Source organism: Heliangelus exortis, chromosome 1 (genome assembly GCF_036169615.1).
Source record: "Heliangelus exortis chromosome 1, bHelExo1.hap1, whole genome shotgun sequence".
Taxonomy (NCBI): domain Eukaryota; kingdom Metazoa; phylum Chordata; class Aves; order Apodiformes; family Trochilidae; genus Heliangelus; species Heliangelus exortis.
In genome coordinates, this window is record NC_092422.1 from 38,489,917 (window position 1) to 38,505,517 (window position 15,601).

At 37.2% G+C, this 15,601-nt stretch overlaps 1 pseudogene; it reads left to right on the forward strand.

Moving 5' to 3' along the window:
• The first annotated feature begins 3,705 nt into the window (after nt 1-3,705).
• On the forward strand, nt 3,706-4,826 carry LOC139806009 (microtubule-associated protein 1A-like; annotated as a pseudogene).
• The last annotated feature ends 10,775 nt before the right edge of the window (nt 4,827-15,601 follow it).

The window sequence follows — 15,601 nt, forward strand, 5'->3', positions numbered from 1 at the left end:
GTTCCTTTCGTTCTTTTTTTCCAGTGCCCTAAACGTGGTCAGCTTTCTGCTTCAAAAGAATCATGTTTATGACCTTAAACCAAAAATAAGAAAGACAGATAAGTCAATTCTTGACACTTTCCCACAAAGACCAGACCATCTGGACACTTTGTATTTGTAACAGGTGCTTCTGGGACTTAGAGACTAATTCTGGCCCAGATTCTGTTCTGTATGGGTGACTCCATCACTGTGTGCAACAGCACATTGCATTAATTGAAGGGATTCAAAAAGGCCAAGTACAGTAATTAGTCAGTTGGTCATGCAGAAAACAGACTAGTGGCTTAGTGCCACTGGATGTTGAATGCACAGATGTACAGCACCATCAACTTTTGCTCTCTGTGGTACTCAGCTAATCTCTGGCAGGTAGAGCAAAGATCTGTCTTAGTCCAGGTTTTCAGTCTCCTGGAAGCAATAACATACATTTCATAGCCACCTGGGAGAGAAAATCATGGGTTTGAATGACGAAAAAAAGAAGCCATATCAGCATAAAATTGTCAGAACAGTAAAAGTGCCAGATGGGCCAAATATGCTAGGTAGGTTTTTGGGTTCCATTCTGACCTTTTAGGCTTATCCAACAGAAAGTGGTGTATATAACAAAAGTTATGAAAATGTGGGATTTTCATTTTAGAAACTTACTTTTTTGAACTATGATGTTTTTCTTTGCACGTACTTGACTTTCTTGTAAACCCAGCTACTCTGAGGTATTGGTCAGAGACTGATTAGAATGGTTTGCTACTGTGTTAAGAAAACCTCTGCTGTGTTACTTGTTTCCATGGAGCAATACAGCTAAATTTGGGTGATGGGGGCATTCAAAAACCATGGAAATGAAAGTGGTTTGTATTTGAGTTTTTGCCTGGCTTACAGCAGGAACTCAAATACTTTACCTGCATCTTTCATGGATGCCAGGTGTGCTGTTGTAGTATACGTCCACTCAGAGTGGATTTAATCTAAAAAGTCTGGATTGCTGCACTTCCTTGTAGCATAAAATTTATAGAATAGTCTTTATTTTGAAAAACTGAATTTTTATTTTCAGAACCACCAGAACTAAGAATTGATGAACTGAAATAACAGTTTGCTTAGGCGGTTACTTTCACTGTTATGTCTTACATACTTTGTACCCTTGAAATCAGCATTTACACCTTACATTGCAGTGATATACTCCGATTCGTTACCTTTGCTCTTTGTGCTCACTAAAAGAATTATTTATAGTAGCAAATGGTAGTGTCTGAAACATTATTAAAAAAAAAAAAAACTGTTTTCATCTTTTTAACAATTTGATTTATTTTAGAATTCTGCTATACTTCACATGTCCTATGATTAGCAAACAGCAGTGTGTATCACAAAAAAATATTCCAGGGAACCCTTTAAGAATTTAAAACCTTTATTTTAAAAACCTTTAAAACATTGTAAGGTAGCTTGCATTTCTATATTTTCTGATAAATATTGTTAACTACTGGTATACCCAGTACTTTAATAACTTTTTTCCTTAATAGGAAAATAATGTTAAGAATTTACAGTTGAGTAAATAATTTTTTATTTAATTACAACTCCATTGTTTTACTCCAACTGTGGATGAGGGTCCATAAAAATATTATACAAGCTTGGATTATCTCTTCTTCTCCAAGGTCAGATTAGCCTTTCTTTTCCTATGAAGAGTCCTGACACATCAGAGGTGTACAACCCAGAAAATCTTGAGGAGGAAATATCACTTTATTCTTTGTCACTGGTTGAAATTGACAGTTTTTTTCATATTGCTTATATTCCTAAACTATACAACCTACATGTCTACATGTTAAAATAGCCAGGGTTACTGAAATTTACATTTTAACATGAAACACCTACAACAGGTCCTGATTTATCTGAACTATTTTTTCTTAATGACAGTGACGTTTTTAAGGAAGCAGAAGAGAAAATTAACTGAGCTGTAATATTCAGTCCTACATTGGTGATGTGTGGTAGAAATAAAATTTAAATTGTTCCTGAGGAGCTAAAGTGAGGAAAAGTACTGGGAAAGTTACATGAACCCAAGATACTGATTTTGCTTGATATTAGTAATTTCAATATTACTTATCTTCTTTGCCTATTTAATTTGCATGAGCAGGCATGAGAATCAAATATCCTGAAGAAAAGGATTAAATGGCTGATGATACTGCAAAATTTTCAGTGGGAGTTGTGTATATTCATATCCTGGGACCATGGAGCATTTTACATGCCATATTTCAGTTCCCCACCTAATTAACATACAGAACAGAACTGAGAGGCAGCACAAAGAGATGATGTGATGTGTGCAGCGATTTAAACAAAACTACCAAGTCTCATTTTAAACTCACTGGACCTGAAAGGGCCTTACCCACCTATTTTTTTTTAATATCCTGAGCACATAGTGGATGATTAAAAGAAAACATATCGGTTGCTTCAATCACATAATAAATATTGGAAACAGGTTTGTATGTTAGCTAGAATACAGTATTCAGCTGCCCCCAAAAAATTATAAGGAGGGAAAAGTTATTGGTCTAGTCTAAAATGTGTGTGTGTCTTAATTAATTCATCCTCTTATTCAAACAAAACAAAACAGCTCTCATGGAATGCATGGTTTTTGTTTGACTTGGAAAAACCAGAATGTTGCCTTTGAGGCAATCAAGATTGCAGCCTATCATCATTTTCTTTTGTTATTTATTCCTCTTTCCCATGTACATTTGCTAAATTTACTCAGGTATTTGTAATTCCAAACACTAATCCTAGTCTAATTTTAACCATATTTAACCATTGTTTCATCTATGAATTATCTGTGCTTTAGAAATAACCCCAATTTACTTACCTCAAGTTTGTGCAGGGAAAGCTAGGAGTAAAAGTTCACCTTCAGAGACTATGTAAGAAACTATCTCATGCCAGCTATCAGTGCCTGTGGCAAGAACCATTCAGCCAGCACAGCCAATAAGGATTTGAATGAAAATAAGAAAACTTTAAAAAATATTGGGAAACACAGAGTGTCTTGCTAAAAAATCCTTACCCTGCAAATGCTTATGCTTACCTCCAAATTGTCACAAATTTATGATCATTATGTGCCATTCTGGTTTGCATTATGGATGCTATGTGTTCTGAGATGACATCATGGAGGATAGACTCACCTGACAGCTCTGCCATGAGCTGCCAGATGGCAGACTGAGTCAAGGATAACACGACAGTAAGTACTGTATGATTTCCTAAATTTATCATAATTTTCCTGCTGAATACTTCACAGATATAATATAGTTTCTCTGAACATCTGGGAGTTTCTTCGTTACACATGTACACATTTATGTGTGTTCAGCACTATATATATGAATTCTGTGTTTAACTGGCATAGTGTCTAATTGCTTAGTGCTTCCTAGCAAACACCAGGCATATATCCAAAACATGCCTGGTATTCCAATATTGTCCAATGTATAGAAATTAAGCTCCTAAAAAAACCTGCTTAGCCTGTACAATTACTCCAAGCTAAACGATGTATCATTCTCTCATCAGGGTAAAATAAGGAATAAACAACAAAAAATGTTTAATTGCACCTCATCTAAGTTATATAATGGAGTTGGAAAAGCAGAGTTCTCCAGCTCTACCTCTTCAAGGGTTATAGATACTTTTAGTCAATTTATATACACATTTCATTGATCTTAATTTCTCTGAATGATGAGGTAAGTTCAAATGCAAGGCCATCTCTGGAATGGATGAAGACAGTCATAACAGAATTATCATTAATGGCAAATTCATGTCTAAGTAAAGTGAGAGTTGTAGAAAAATATTTTATCACATGATGAAAAAAAAGAAGGAAGGGAAGAGAAAAGAAGGGAAAGGAGGGGAAGGGAAGGGATCCTGTATATGAATGCATATCACTTTGCTGTATGTCCATGAGAAGTTTTAAAATTCTAAAAGGATATATCCCTTTTTTTCTTCACTATAATTAACTCAACCTTATAAATTTTAATTTTGCGTCTACTTCAGCACATGCAAAGATATACAATGCTTTTTAAACATCACCCTTGTTTTACCATTATTTTTATCTCACATTTAATGTTATATTTATTTATTTACTTATTTACATATTATTCTAAATAGGGTCTTGTGAACACGTACCCTTTATTCAGTTTCACAACTGAAAGAGTATAAAAGGTGTAATCACTCATCTGGCCCATAGCACAGATTCTGAGTGGTGCAGGCAGGAGACAAAAAGGATGAATATTCTTTAAATAATTTATCTCTGCTGCTCCATTCTGCATTCTCCTTCTGACACAATTTAACAAACAAGAAGAAGAATAATTGAGCCCTTCAGTCAAAACCTTCAGCAAAAGATGAGAGGTTTTTGTGTGGAGAACAAAGACTCTCAAGATATCCAAGGACCAAATGAAGTCCCTAGGAAAGAGAAAAAAATCCTTCAAGAGAAGTATAGAGACTCCTCGGAGGAAAAAAAAACATGATGAGAAATAGCAAAAGGCCCTCCAACAACAAAATAAACCTCTCAGAGAAGAAATTAAGACTCTCAGAGGACAAGAGAGTGCATTTACAATGTAGGAAAAAGATCTTCAGCAAAATTCTTCAGTTTATAGGAGTAAAACAAGGGTTTCAAGGACCAAGTCTGCAAAAGGACAACAAAGTCATTTAGAAAAAGGAGAACTCTCTTTGCTGGGAAAAAAATCCCCCCAGTGAGGGGAAATTTGCCCTTCAAGAGGAGAACAAGACCCTTGCAGACCAGAAAAAAGACCATACAATGTCAGAAGAAAGCTCCCTAGGAAGAGTATAAAGTCCTCCAATAATAGAATAAGATACTTCAAGGGAAATGATAAAAAAATATATCAGATATCAGATGCTTAAGGAGATTTTTTAGGAGCAAAGAGTTTACAAAGGCAGTAATTTTCATTGCTATCCAGATATTATGGTGTAGTCTTCATACCAAAACATCAGCAACAACTAATGGATAAAAACAGATATAAAATAGTCTGTTAAGCTTAGTGCAAAAAACCTTGGAAGTCTGAAAGTGATGAAACATGGGCGTTGATATCTTGGATACTTGAAGCCTATTAAATTACTGCCAGATACATTACATGTATCTGAAGATGTCTGTTTTACTGAGATATTGAATACCACAGAAAACAGGTTTCTTATTAAAGAACTTCCAAGTTGAGAATAACACAACGTTTGTACTGTAGAATATTGGAGGATATTCATAGAAAATGGATTCTGATGTAATAAACACTGAAGTCATACAGAAGTGAGAGTGACTCAGACTTTCCCATTTTACATCTAGACAGTAAAATGTTTCTGAAAATAGTTGGTATGAAATGCTTTCAGAATATGTTAACAAATAGTTTGCCTCAGATATTTTCCATTAGAGACCTAGTTTTAACCTTAGTTTTGAGTATCAGTATGTCTTTGCTACCAAAGACAATGATGGGGAAGCAAGTTTGAACACTCTCTCTTTGGACCATCCAGAGTGCTAAGTTTCTCTATTTCTGCTTTGTGCAGATCTAACAGACAGTTTCAAAGGCAAGGGATATGCATGATTACTCCCAAAAACAATGTTAGGTGAGCCAGGGTTTGTATTTAGCCTTACACACTCCTCCGATGTCAGCTTTGTTGGCTTTGTACCCTTGGATACCTGCACAATCATTTGTATCACGTTGTAGTACCTGCAAAATAAAATTGTACTTTCACGTGATAAAAACACTGTCCTTGTGGTGTGCAAAGATACTGTTTCAAAAGTCTGGAACTGGAAAAGCATAGCAGAATAAAGCCAACACATAATACTACCTGGTGTGCATAGGACATCAGGGATAAGAACTCACTGTGTGGATGTGCTCAGTCCACTCTGGCTGCGTATAGATATAAGCAGGCTGCCACAGGTGAAACTCTGGCACTTGATCTTGGGTCCAGCTCTCAAGAAGAGATTTGCTGTTCACCCAAGAAACCAAGTTAGCAATGAAATGTAATATTATATAGAATACTTGTTAGTGTAGAAACAAAAGGGCTAGAAAAGAGAGTTCTGATCATGGCTCCTCAGTCTCAAAGAAAATCAATATTGCAGGCAGTAGATCAAGGACATGTGCAGCTAGTACCTGAGGCACGCAAATAATTTTTTCTTTTTTTTTCCACAAAGATTAAACTTCTTCTATTAATGTGTCTGCCCTTAAACACTAGAGTGGCTTTGGAAAGTTAAGCACCACACTGTACTAGTGCACTTGTCTCTCTTTTGTCCTTCTGGCCACAGGGGAGGGTGGTCAATGAACAATGTTTTATTTCTTCTGGTCTTTGCTTCTTCCACATTTCTGTGCATGCATCTCTCACTGCTGTGGTTCCTTGATACTATCTCTATCCTAATGTGGGTCACCTGCAGTCCATCAGCAGTGCCTCTTCTGACATGGATGCCTCTTTTCCACAATGCAGCTCCAACTGGGGCCCTAGTAATACATCCTTACGTGTATCCCATCCATTCCTCTGGAGGTGTTTTCACCTTCATTTTCTCATGCCTCCAATAACTTGTTTACACAGGAATGAATCAGGGCACACAAAATTGCCTTGCTGCAATTTTGGTGCAACATGGGGTGCATACAGCAGCATCAGAGCCCACTGAAGGAAGCTGTGACTAGTCCAGAGCATCTCAGAGCCTCTTCCACTAAGGGCATCTGCAGCCACTGGATTCCCAGGCAGAGTACAAGCTACACCCAGCAGAGTGTTTCTATAGCCACTTTGTTACATCACCCGTAATGATTCTGTCCTTGAGCCTTGTCCTTGTGCCAGTTAACTCCTTTATCTAGGTTTAAAATGGGTGTGTAGATACATTTCAGTTATGGTTTTTTCCATACTGGATGTGCAATTAGCATTTCTGTGCCATTCAACTTCCAGCTATCATTTTCAGCCTCTCCTTTTCCACTACTTGGCCCCTCAGAGTTGAAGTGCACCTAGTTGCAAAGCTCAACAAGTTGCAGTTTTGTCTGTGCTGCCATAGGAAATCTTAAGGTCTTATTCACACAGAAGACTGAAGAGTTTGTGACCGCAGTGGAAAGAATTTTAAAATTTTCAGGCAGAGCCCAGACTTGATTTCTGGACAAGGAATCAAGGCAGTTAAGACACGCATTCTCTGTCAAACATCAGACTCATTCAGGTTAGAAAGCCATGGTTCATATATAATTTATGTGGTAGCCTATATTTCAGCTGTCAGACAGGACATATAAGGAAAGGAAAGGAACCCTTATGCAGACATCAGGCAGAGTTTGCTGCCATGCAGGAGAAAGTGTGTACCTTTGTAACTTCTTAAACCTTGCTATGCACACTGAGAGCCTCACAAGCAACTTGTACCTTAATTCATGGATCACTATACCTGTGAAGAGAAAGGAGCTCTTCATATATTTTGATAGTCTGATATTCTGATACATTCCAGGTTCTGAGTACATGAGGTTGCTCTCCTAGAACTTCTTTCGCTAGTATTTTTTCTTCCCTTTGTTCCCTTGGAATTTTATGATGTGTTTACTCAGCATTAGGGACTATGATAAAAGCTTGGAGAGAATATGTGCTAGTGATGGTAATGCTCCTTTTGGAAAATGCTGCGTTTACTTCTAATTGCATTAGGGGTTATTTCAATTCTGGGGTTGAGTATTTATATAATGAAGAATTATGGTGCTTTAATTTGTCTTTACAGCATTAATAGGATTAAATTTACTTACACATGAATAAATTAATTATTCCATAAATACATTATGTTTAAAACATTACAAATTTATTGTATGTAATTAGATAGTTCAAGTATGATTAACAGTGTTTCAAAGTATTTTAAATTAGCTGTTTATTTCTAGTGAAGAATTAAGCACCACTGTGGCATTCCCAGTGATGATAAAGCTCCAGCTAAATCTATGTAAGCAAACATACATTACTCTTTGATGCTAAAGGTTTTGGGTTGTGATTAGCAAAATGAAGTCCTGTTGGAGGCCAATCACCAACAGTGTACACCAGAGACTGATACTGGGACCAATGCTGCTTAGAATCTTCATGAATGACTGAGAATGAGATGTAGTGCACCCTCAGTAAGTCTGCATATGACATAAAACCAGGGGAGTGGCTGATAGAGCCAGTGGTTGTTTTGCCTTCCAGAGGAACGGAGTGGAGTCTTGGGCAGACAGGAACATAATGAATTTCAGAAAAATGAAATGCACATATCCCCAGGGAAATTCCTGTGGAGAAATAACCTCATGTACCAATGAATTCTTGTTTTCTGACCACGGGGGAAGCAGCCTTGCTGAAAGGGACCTGGGGGCACCTATGGTCACCAAGTTGAACAGGAGATGGCTTTGTGCCCTTGTGGCATAGAAGGTCAAGGGTACCGTGGGCTGCATTAGGAGAAGTATTGCAGCAGGTGGAGGGAAGTGTTCCTTCCCCTCAGTGTGGGTGAGGCCACAACTAAAACCTTACATTGAGTCTGAAAACCCCAGTACAGACTTGTCAGAGTGAGATCAGAAAAGGGCCACTAGGATCTTCAAGTCACTGGAGCATATCTCACACGAGGAGTGGCTGAGAGAGTTGGGGCCATTCAGCCAGGAGAGGAGAAGGTTCAGGGGGATTTCCTCCATTTGTATAAATACCAGATTTATACAAATACAGATTTATAAATACATATTTATAACCCTGAGGAGGTAGGAAAGCAGCAAATTATATGAAATCAGTGTCCTCTCTATGTCATCCAGTAAAAAGACAAGAGGCAATGAACAGAAATTAAAATACAAGATATTCTAGTTACCATATGAATAAAAATCCAACCTTTTTATTGTACCATCAAATGTTGGAAGAGGTTTCCTGGTGAGTCTGGAGTCTGTGGAGTCTCCATCCTTAGAAATACTCAAAACTGGACTGGTCATAGCCTTGGGTGACCTTCTATAGGTCATCCTTCTTTAAGCAGGGGGTGGGACTACTTAATCTCCAGAGGCCTCTTCCAGTCTCAACCATATTGTGATTATTTTTCTTAATACACCAGACATCAAATTCTGGTGTATGAATACTAAGTACATTCTGCTTCTCCCCTTACATCCAGGTTTCTTTTCCTTCTGTAGTTCCTATAAATCTCTTGAAAGAAGCCAAGCAGAAGAGTCTCAGGAATATCAAACATAGAAATTTCACAGAGACAATATATTTAGAAAAGACAATATATTTATAGAAAAGAAGGTATTATTACTAGTGCTAGTACTATAATCATCATCATACTTGAGTTGAGATCAAGGTTAGGAAAAAAATCCATAGCAAATTTTTCTGAAGATAATTTCCATGTAACCAAATGGGATCTGACTAAATTGAAAGACCTAAGATTAAAAAAAATAATAATAGAGAGAGACAAATATTACCAAAAGCCTATGAATGCAGTTATAATGTGTAAAAAGTGTCCAATCTCAATATTTCTGCAAAATAAAAACCCTTTAATATGATCTTTACCACAGGCTAAGCAGAAACATTTTCCTCTAGATAAAAATTATATGCCTTTCATTGATCTGTGAAAGAGACTCTCTATTCTTGTCAAATGTTAGGGAAAGTTGAAGTTACCAGAGCAAATATGTGTATAGCTCTACATTTAGCTCCTACAAGGGAGTCTGCCAAGAAAGCCTATGCCAGCTTAAGGCAAATCTATGAAAACACGGTTTTGTGTTAATTGCTAGAAAAAAATGTTTCTAGCCTTTGAAAGTACTACAGTTTTAGTTGCTTCAGGGAATTTTTTCAACTAAATAGTTATCTCATCCTAACGTACTCATAGTATTGATTCAGAATATTAAATATAATATCAAATAAGATGTAAAATCAACAGGTGGTCCAGGAGGCAGAGCTAGCTGTTGAAATAAGGTTTTGGTGCTTATTAAAATGGTTGAAATTTTGCAGTACAATGGAGGTTCTTAATGTATAAATTTAATATACAAAGTCTTTGTACTCGGGAATACAGATATCTTGGTTGGCATAGTAGTACATCTTCAAAAATGCTCTGAGCCAGAGATATATTTTCTGTTCACCCCCTACAGGTACAGGCATTGGATATGCTTCAGCTGAATGTAGAAAGGAGTTTGTAGACATAGACATGAATTAAAGGCATACTTTTATAACTTAGGAAGAATTTTCGGAAGATGGCAAAATAGACTGATGTAACTCACTAGTTTTCTACTTGCTGGTTACTTTACCTGAAGCATAAAACTAACAACATCTTGGAGTGAGAGAAGCTGTCTAGAAACAAGCTAAAGTAAAAAAGATGGGAAAAAAATAAATTAGTCCCATGCAGTTCATATTGCTTAATAAAAAAAAAAAAAAAAAAAGTAATAAAAAAGAAAGATTGCTCTACCCTAATGCTGTCCATAGGGTGAAATACTTCTTAGATCTTCTGTGCTAAAGCAGAAAATTTAAAAAGTGCAGTTCTATTGCACAGTGAGAGATAGGTTAAAGAGAAAAATACAAAAAATAGGACATCCAGTCTCTCTATGCATATAATGAACTGTTTAAGGAAGGAACAAGATGAGAAGAAAAGTATAACAAATAAGAGGTAGGGTCAGATTCCTCAAGAATGGTGAATTAAAGCAAAAAATACACTAATCCTAATACCGTGCCCAGAGAGTGTATCAGCATTTATACATATTCTAAAACAGAGTAAAATCCTCCAGTCTGAAATATGGCTAACAGGCCAGTCTGGAGAAATGTCAGGTGACAGATCATTCTAGATTGCTGCAATTAGAGATCACCCCTGGGTTTACCATGGGGCTTCCTTGCCTCACTGTGTATGAGAGTCATGTGCTTGTTAGTGGATGCTCTCTGCTTTCCCTACCTGCTGCACTACTGTATCATCTTACTCTGCTGTGCCTGGGAACATTTTTGTAACAGCAATGGCCATGAGTCTGGGCTGGCAGATGGCCAGGGCATGGCTGTCATTTCTGTGCTGCTGTGCTGGACAGGCTGGAACTCCTGTGTGAACTCAAGTTGAAGAGACTGCGACCTGTGGATGCATCTGAGCAGGACCAGGACACCCTGAGGCATCTGTGGCTCTGGATAATCCCATGCCAGAGCAGGTTCACCTTGAAGTCTGTGCATCAAGTCATGAGGCAGCATCCATTATTGAGCAAGTACACTCCTGGAAAGACTGCAGCTGTGGTAAGACCATGCTGGAGTCTCCTGGTTTGGGCCATGCCAGAGCAGGTACACCTTGAAGCATCTGTGGCTGTGGTTATGTCTGCCTCACAGCAGGCAAGGGATTGTGGCCCAAGACTGTGCTGCAGAAGGTCCACCTCAAAGCATCCTTGGTTGTGGATAATTTTATGCTGCAGAAGGTACACTCTGAAGTGGCTCTGTATGAGGTCATGGTGTAGCACCTGAAAGTGAGTGGTCATGAGTAGAGCCACAAGAGAGCAGGTACACCCCTGGAAAGATTGAAGCTGTTACAAAGTCTTGTGGTTTTCTTTTTTAAAATGGATGGAAACAGCAGTGCTGAGGTACTAATAGGCTGACTCCTGTTCTTACCTCTACTGTCAGAGTGGTTCAAAAGAATGCTTATCAGTATGGTGATAGGCACTTTATATATATAATATAAATTGGAGCAGATTCATTTCTGAAGGGACTGTGGCTGTGGGTAAGGCCATACTGGAGTAGGTATATCTCAGAAGGCATTGTGACCCATGGAGAAGTCCATGATGGAACAGGTACAGCTAAAAGTGACTGTGGTTGTGGACAAATCTAAGCTGCCTGCAAAGCACACCAGTAAAAGACAGAACTGCTCATTCTGGAGAGCAAAGGGCCATGAATGTGACAAATGGGCTAGAATGACAATCCCAATAGGAAAGGCATAGGTAGCTGGGACTGCTTAGTCTAGGAAAGGGGTTCACCTTAGGAGGATCTTATCAATATATATAATATTTGAAGGGAGGGTGTAAAGAAGATGGGGCCAAGCTCTTTCCAGTGGTCTCCAGCGACAGAACAAGAGCTAAACGGTACATACAAAACAAGGAGGTTTCCTCTGAACACCAGGAAACACTAACTATGAGGATGACCATGCACTGGAAAAGGTTTCCCAGAGAGGCTGAAGAGTCTCCATCATTAGAGATATTCAACAACCACCTGGACATGGTCCTGGGCATTAGGCTCTAGGTGTTCCTGCTTGAGCAGGGTGGTTGGGCCAGGCGACCTCCAGATGTCTCTTCCAACTTCAGCCACTATGAGATTCTGTGTTCCCATGAGTCTGTGATCGGGATAGTTATAGCTCAGAATTTCAAAAAGTAAAATTTAAAGGAAGAACCAGAGAAAATAAAGGGAATGGCAAAAAGATTCTCCACGGATGGTCACATGTGGAAAGAAGATGAAAAGAGAACTGGACCAGAGCTTGTGAAGGGGAGGATACAAGTCAGGAATTATATAGGTCTTTCCAAAATACTAAATAAGTTTTGCTTCTGTTTTCAGTGAGGATGATGATAAGCATAGCAACAATGGAAAATTAATTTAAAGACAATGAGGAAAGAGTATTGCAGTGTTACACATGAGCTATGAGTAAAATTTGGGCTGATTGCAAAAATTATATTGGATGTCTGAAAAATCCATATCCGGACTGTTACCAGCATATTAAATAACACATTAACAGACCTCAGCAATATAGTGAGAGACTAGGGGGGGAAAAACCCTAAAAAACAAACAAACAAAAAACTAAAAAAAAAAAAAAAGTAGAATGAGACAAGTGTAAATCTTGTTAATTTACTCCAAGGATCATTACATTTTTTGACTGAGTTTGTATCAGGAGCAAGAGTGTTATCAGAGACAGAAGGAAATGAATATATCATATTACAATTATTAAATAAATTTCATAAGAAGATAGTTTATGAGATAAGATTAACACATAAGACTTGAAATCTAAACAGTATATCATGATTTTATTTGAGGTTTTTTTGTTTGGTTGTTTGTTTTTTAAGGTGGAGATCTTCCATGGGTTAATAAAAGAAATATTAAATGGATAAAGAGAAATTTTGGTGGGTATTATATGCAGATTACTGAAATGAAAGGGATATTGTAGTGTTTCCTAGATTTTTTCTTGCAGTAAATATTATCATAATTGGCTATGTTGCCACACATATGTCATGAAATCCATGTAAAACAAAAGAGGTTGCAGAGTTTGATCAATACTCTGGAGAGCAGATCATGATTCTGGAAGAAGCAAATTAGGCTGAAAATTGATATAATAGAAATCATTATGTAATCTGAAGTAAGATTACATACATTGGTTATAAACCAGGGACTTACTTTCTAGAAGCCGTGACAGAAGAAGATGAAGTGTGATGACAACAAGTTGCCTATATACTGAAGTTCTCTAAGTGAAATTCTAGAACTTCAGGTGTAAAAAAAAAACCAAAAAACCCAAAAAGCATAGAAGTCTTAGTAATGTGATAGTCTATGCATAGTTGCTTCCAGTTCTGGTTACCTACACTGAATAAGCACAAGTTTGATCTGTAAGAAATTAAGATAGATGGAGAATCTATTTTACAATACAGGAGTAAAAATCTATGGGTATCTTAATCTAGAAAAATAAGTATTGAAAAAGATGATTCCTCTGAGTGGAAAATACAAGAGAAGGAGATCTAGTTAAGTACAGTATCTGTGGACATACATTGTTCTTAAACAAATTACTAACAATTATTACAAAAACAGCTTTTACTGTAAGGAGACTGAAATTAGTTAGTGACACTTCATCCACAATAACTAGAATCAAGAATCTCATTGCTTCACATGTCCTCAGACATACTTCTTGTAAATGTTCTTATTTGTTATTTGGATTGCACTTAACATTGATTACTTTGGGGATTCTTCTGGTCAGGAAACAGAGTTAAGAGGTTTTTCTGCTCTTTACCTGTCAATGCATAACTTGGCTTCTCTTTTCCTGCACTTAGATAACCAATTGGTACATTGCAAGTGGGAAGGACCAGCACTTGATCTGACAGAACGTGTTACAGTTCTAGCACCATACACTCATGTTGCATGTTTACCAGGGATGTGGTCTGTGTCAGTTCTAGCATTCCCAGGAATGACTGATGTGCATCCAAAAGAGCTAAGTGCTGGAAGACCTTGCATCTCCATTGATAGTGGTATTCCCTAGATTTGCCCCAGAAGTAGCTTTGATCATGATTCCACAAGGGAGCAAATCACTTCAGTGCACCGGTCCTGTGCTCTAACACCTACTGAATACAGATAAGAGGTGTAAGGCACATTCACACCTGAAAACAACTTATCAGAGGCATGCATTGAAGATGGAAATATCAGAGACTGCCCATAGCTAGGAATTAATGAAGACAAAATACACTGATGTTATTTAGCATTACTACAAGCATGTTTGCACACATTTTGTAGGTAGGCAGGAGATCGTCTTAATGTTCTGAACAGATGCTAGGGCTGAAAAAATATCTTGAAACCAGGCACAAAATAAGTGACTGGGAAAATAAACTAGATATCATATGATTATTTTCAGCACAACTTTTAGGAGTTACCATAGTTTAGCTTGATGAACTTCAAAGACTTTCAAGACCCAGTATGTAATCTACAGAAAGTCTTATATTCATGTTAAGAAACTTTAGGCAGATGTGTAATTGCATTTATGAAGAAGGAAGGTTGTTTTCTTAAATGAAATCTGAAGGAAAGAAAATTTTTTTGCCATTAATTTTGTACAATGAAGTATAAAGATTTCTAAGAAGGGATAGGAAGCCTACAATACAGATCCAGGGGGTAAGAACAGTCCATATATAGCCAAAATATCTGGTAAATAGACAACAGTTAATGACAAGTAAAAGCATGCTGTGACAAATAATTATGCTATGTTGACAACAGGTATATTGAGTATCTAGAAACTTTTGGGTTTAGTGTCAGCAGCAGATTGTCAGCATCTTTGAAATATGAGTTTTTAATATGTCTGGACATGGATTGAGATCAACAATACCTTCTTTATTTGTCTAGACACTGAAAGTTTAGTGTAAACAAATCATGAAGTCTGGGTTTTGTGTTTGATAATGTATTCAGGGATATACATGCTTTTTTGACATTTATATAATGTATGTTGTTCTTCTAATGAAATATCTACTTTACTGATGTCTGTAGTTACCAAATATCAAAAGCCATACAGTCTTTTCTGGTCCTGTGATTCCATCTGATATTAAAAAAAAATTAAATTGCATTAGTTATGGAGCAAAGGGTTTTATTTCTAGACTTAGCATTTAGTGATCTATATTTAGTGTGAAGTCTCTATTAGGGAAGGGGAAGTCTGGTGATGGGGTTTTTTTTAAAGAAACAAAAATATAAGTAAATTTTTCCCATTCCAGTAATAAAGCCCTCAGAAGTCAATGTATTGAGCACAAGTGTAACTTTAAATACATTCATAATTACTGTGAAATTACATAATGAAGAACAAAGCATCTGTTTCAGTACTTGGATGAATGTGGCCACCTTGGTCATAAAGGGAATGTTGACAATATCTGATCTGCACGTTAAAGGTGCAAAAATCTTTTCTGTATTACATCAAATGACAACAATTCTCCATCATTCCTGTGCAAAAGGG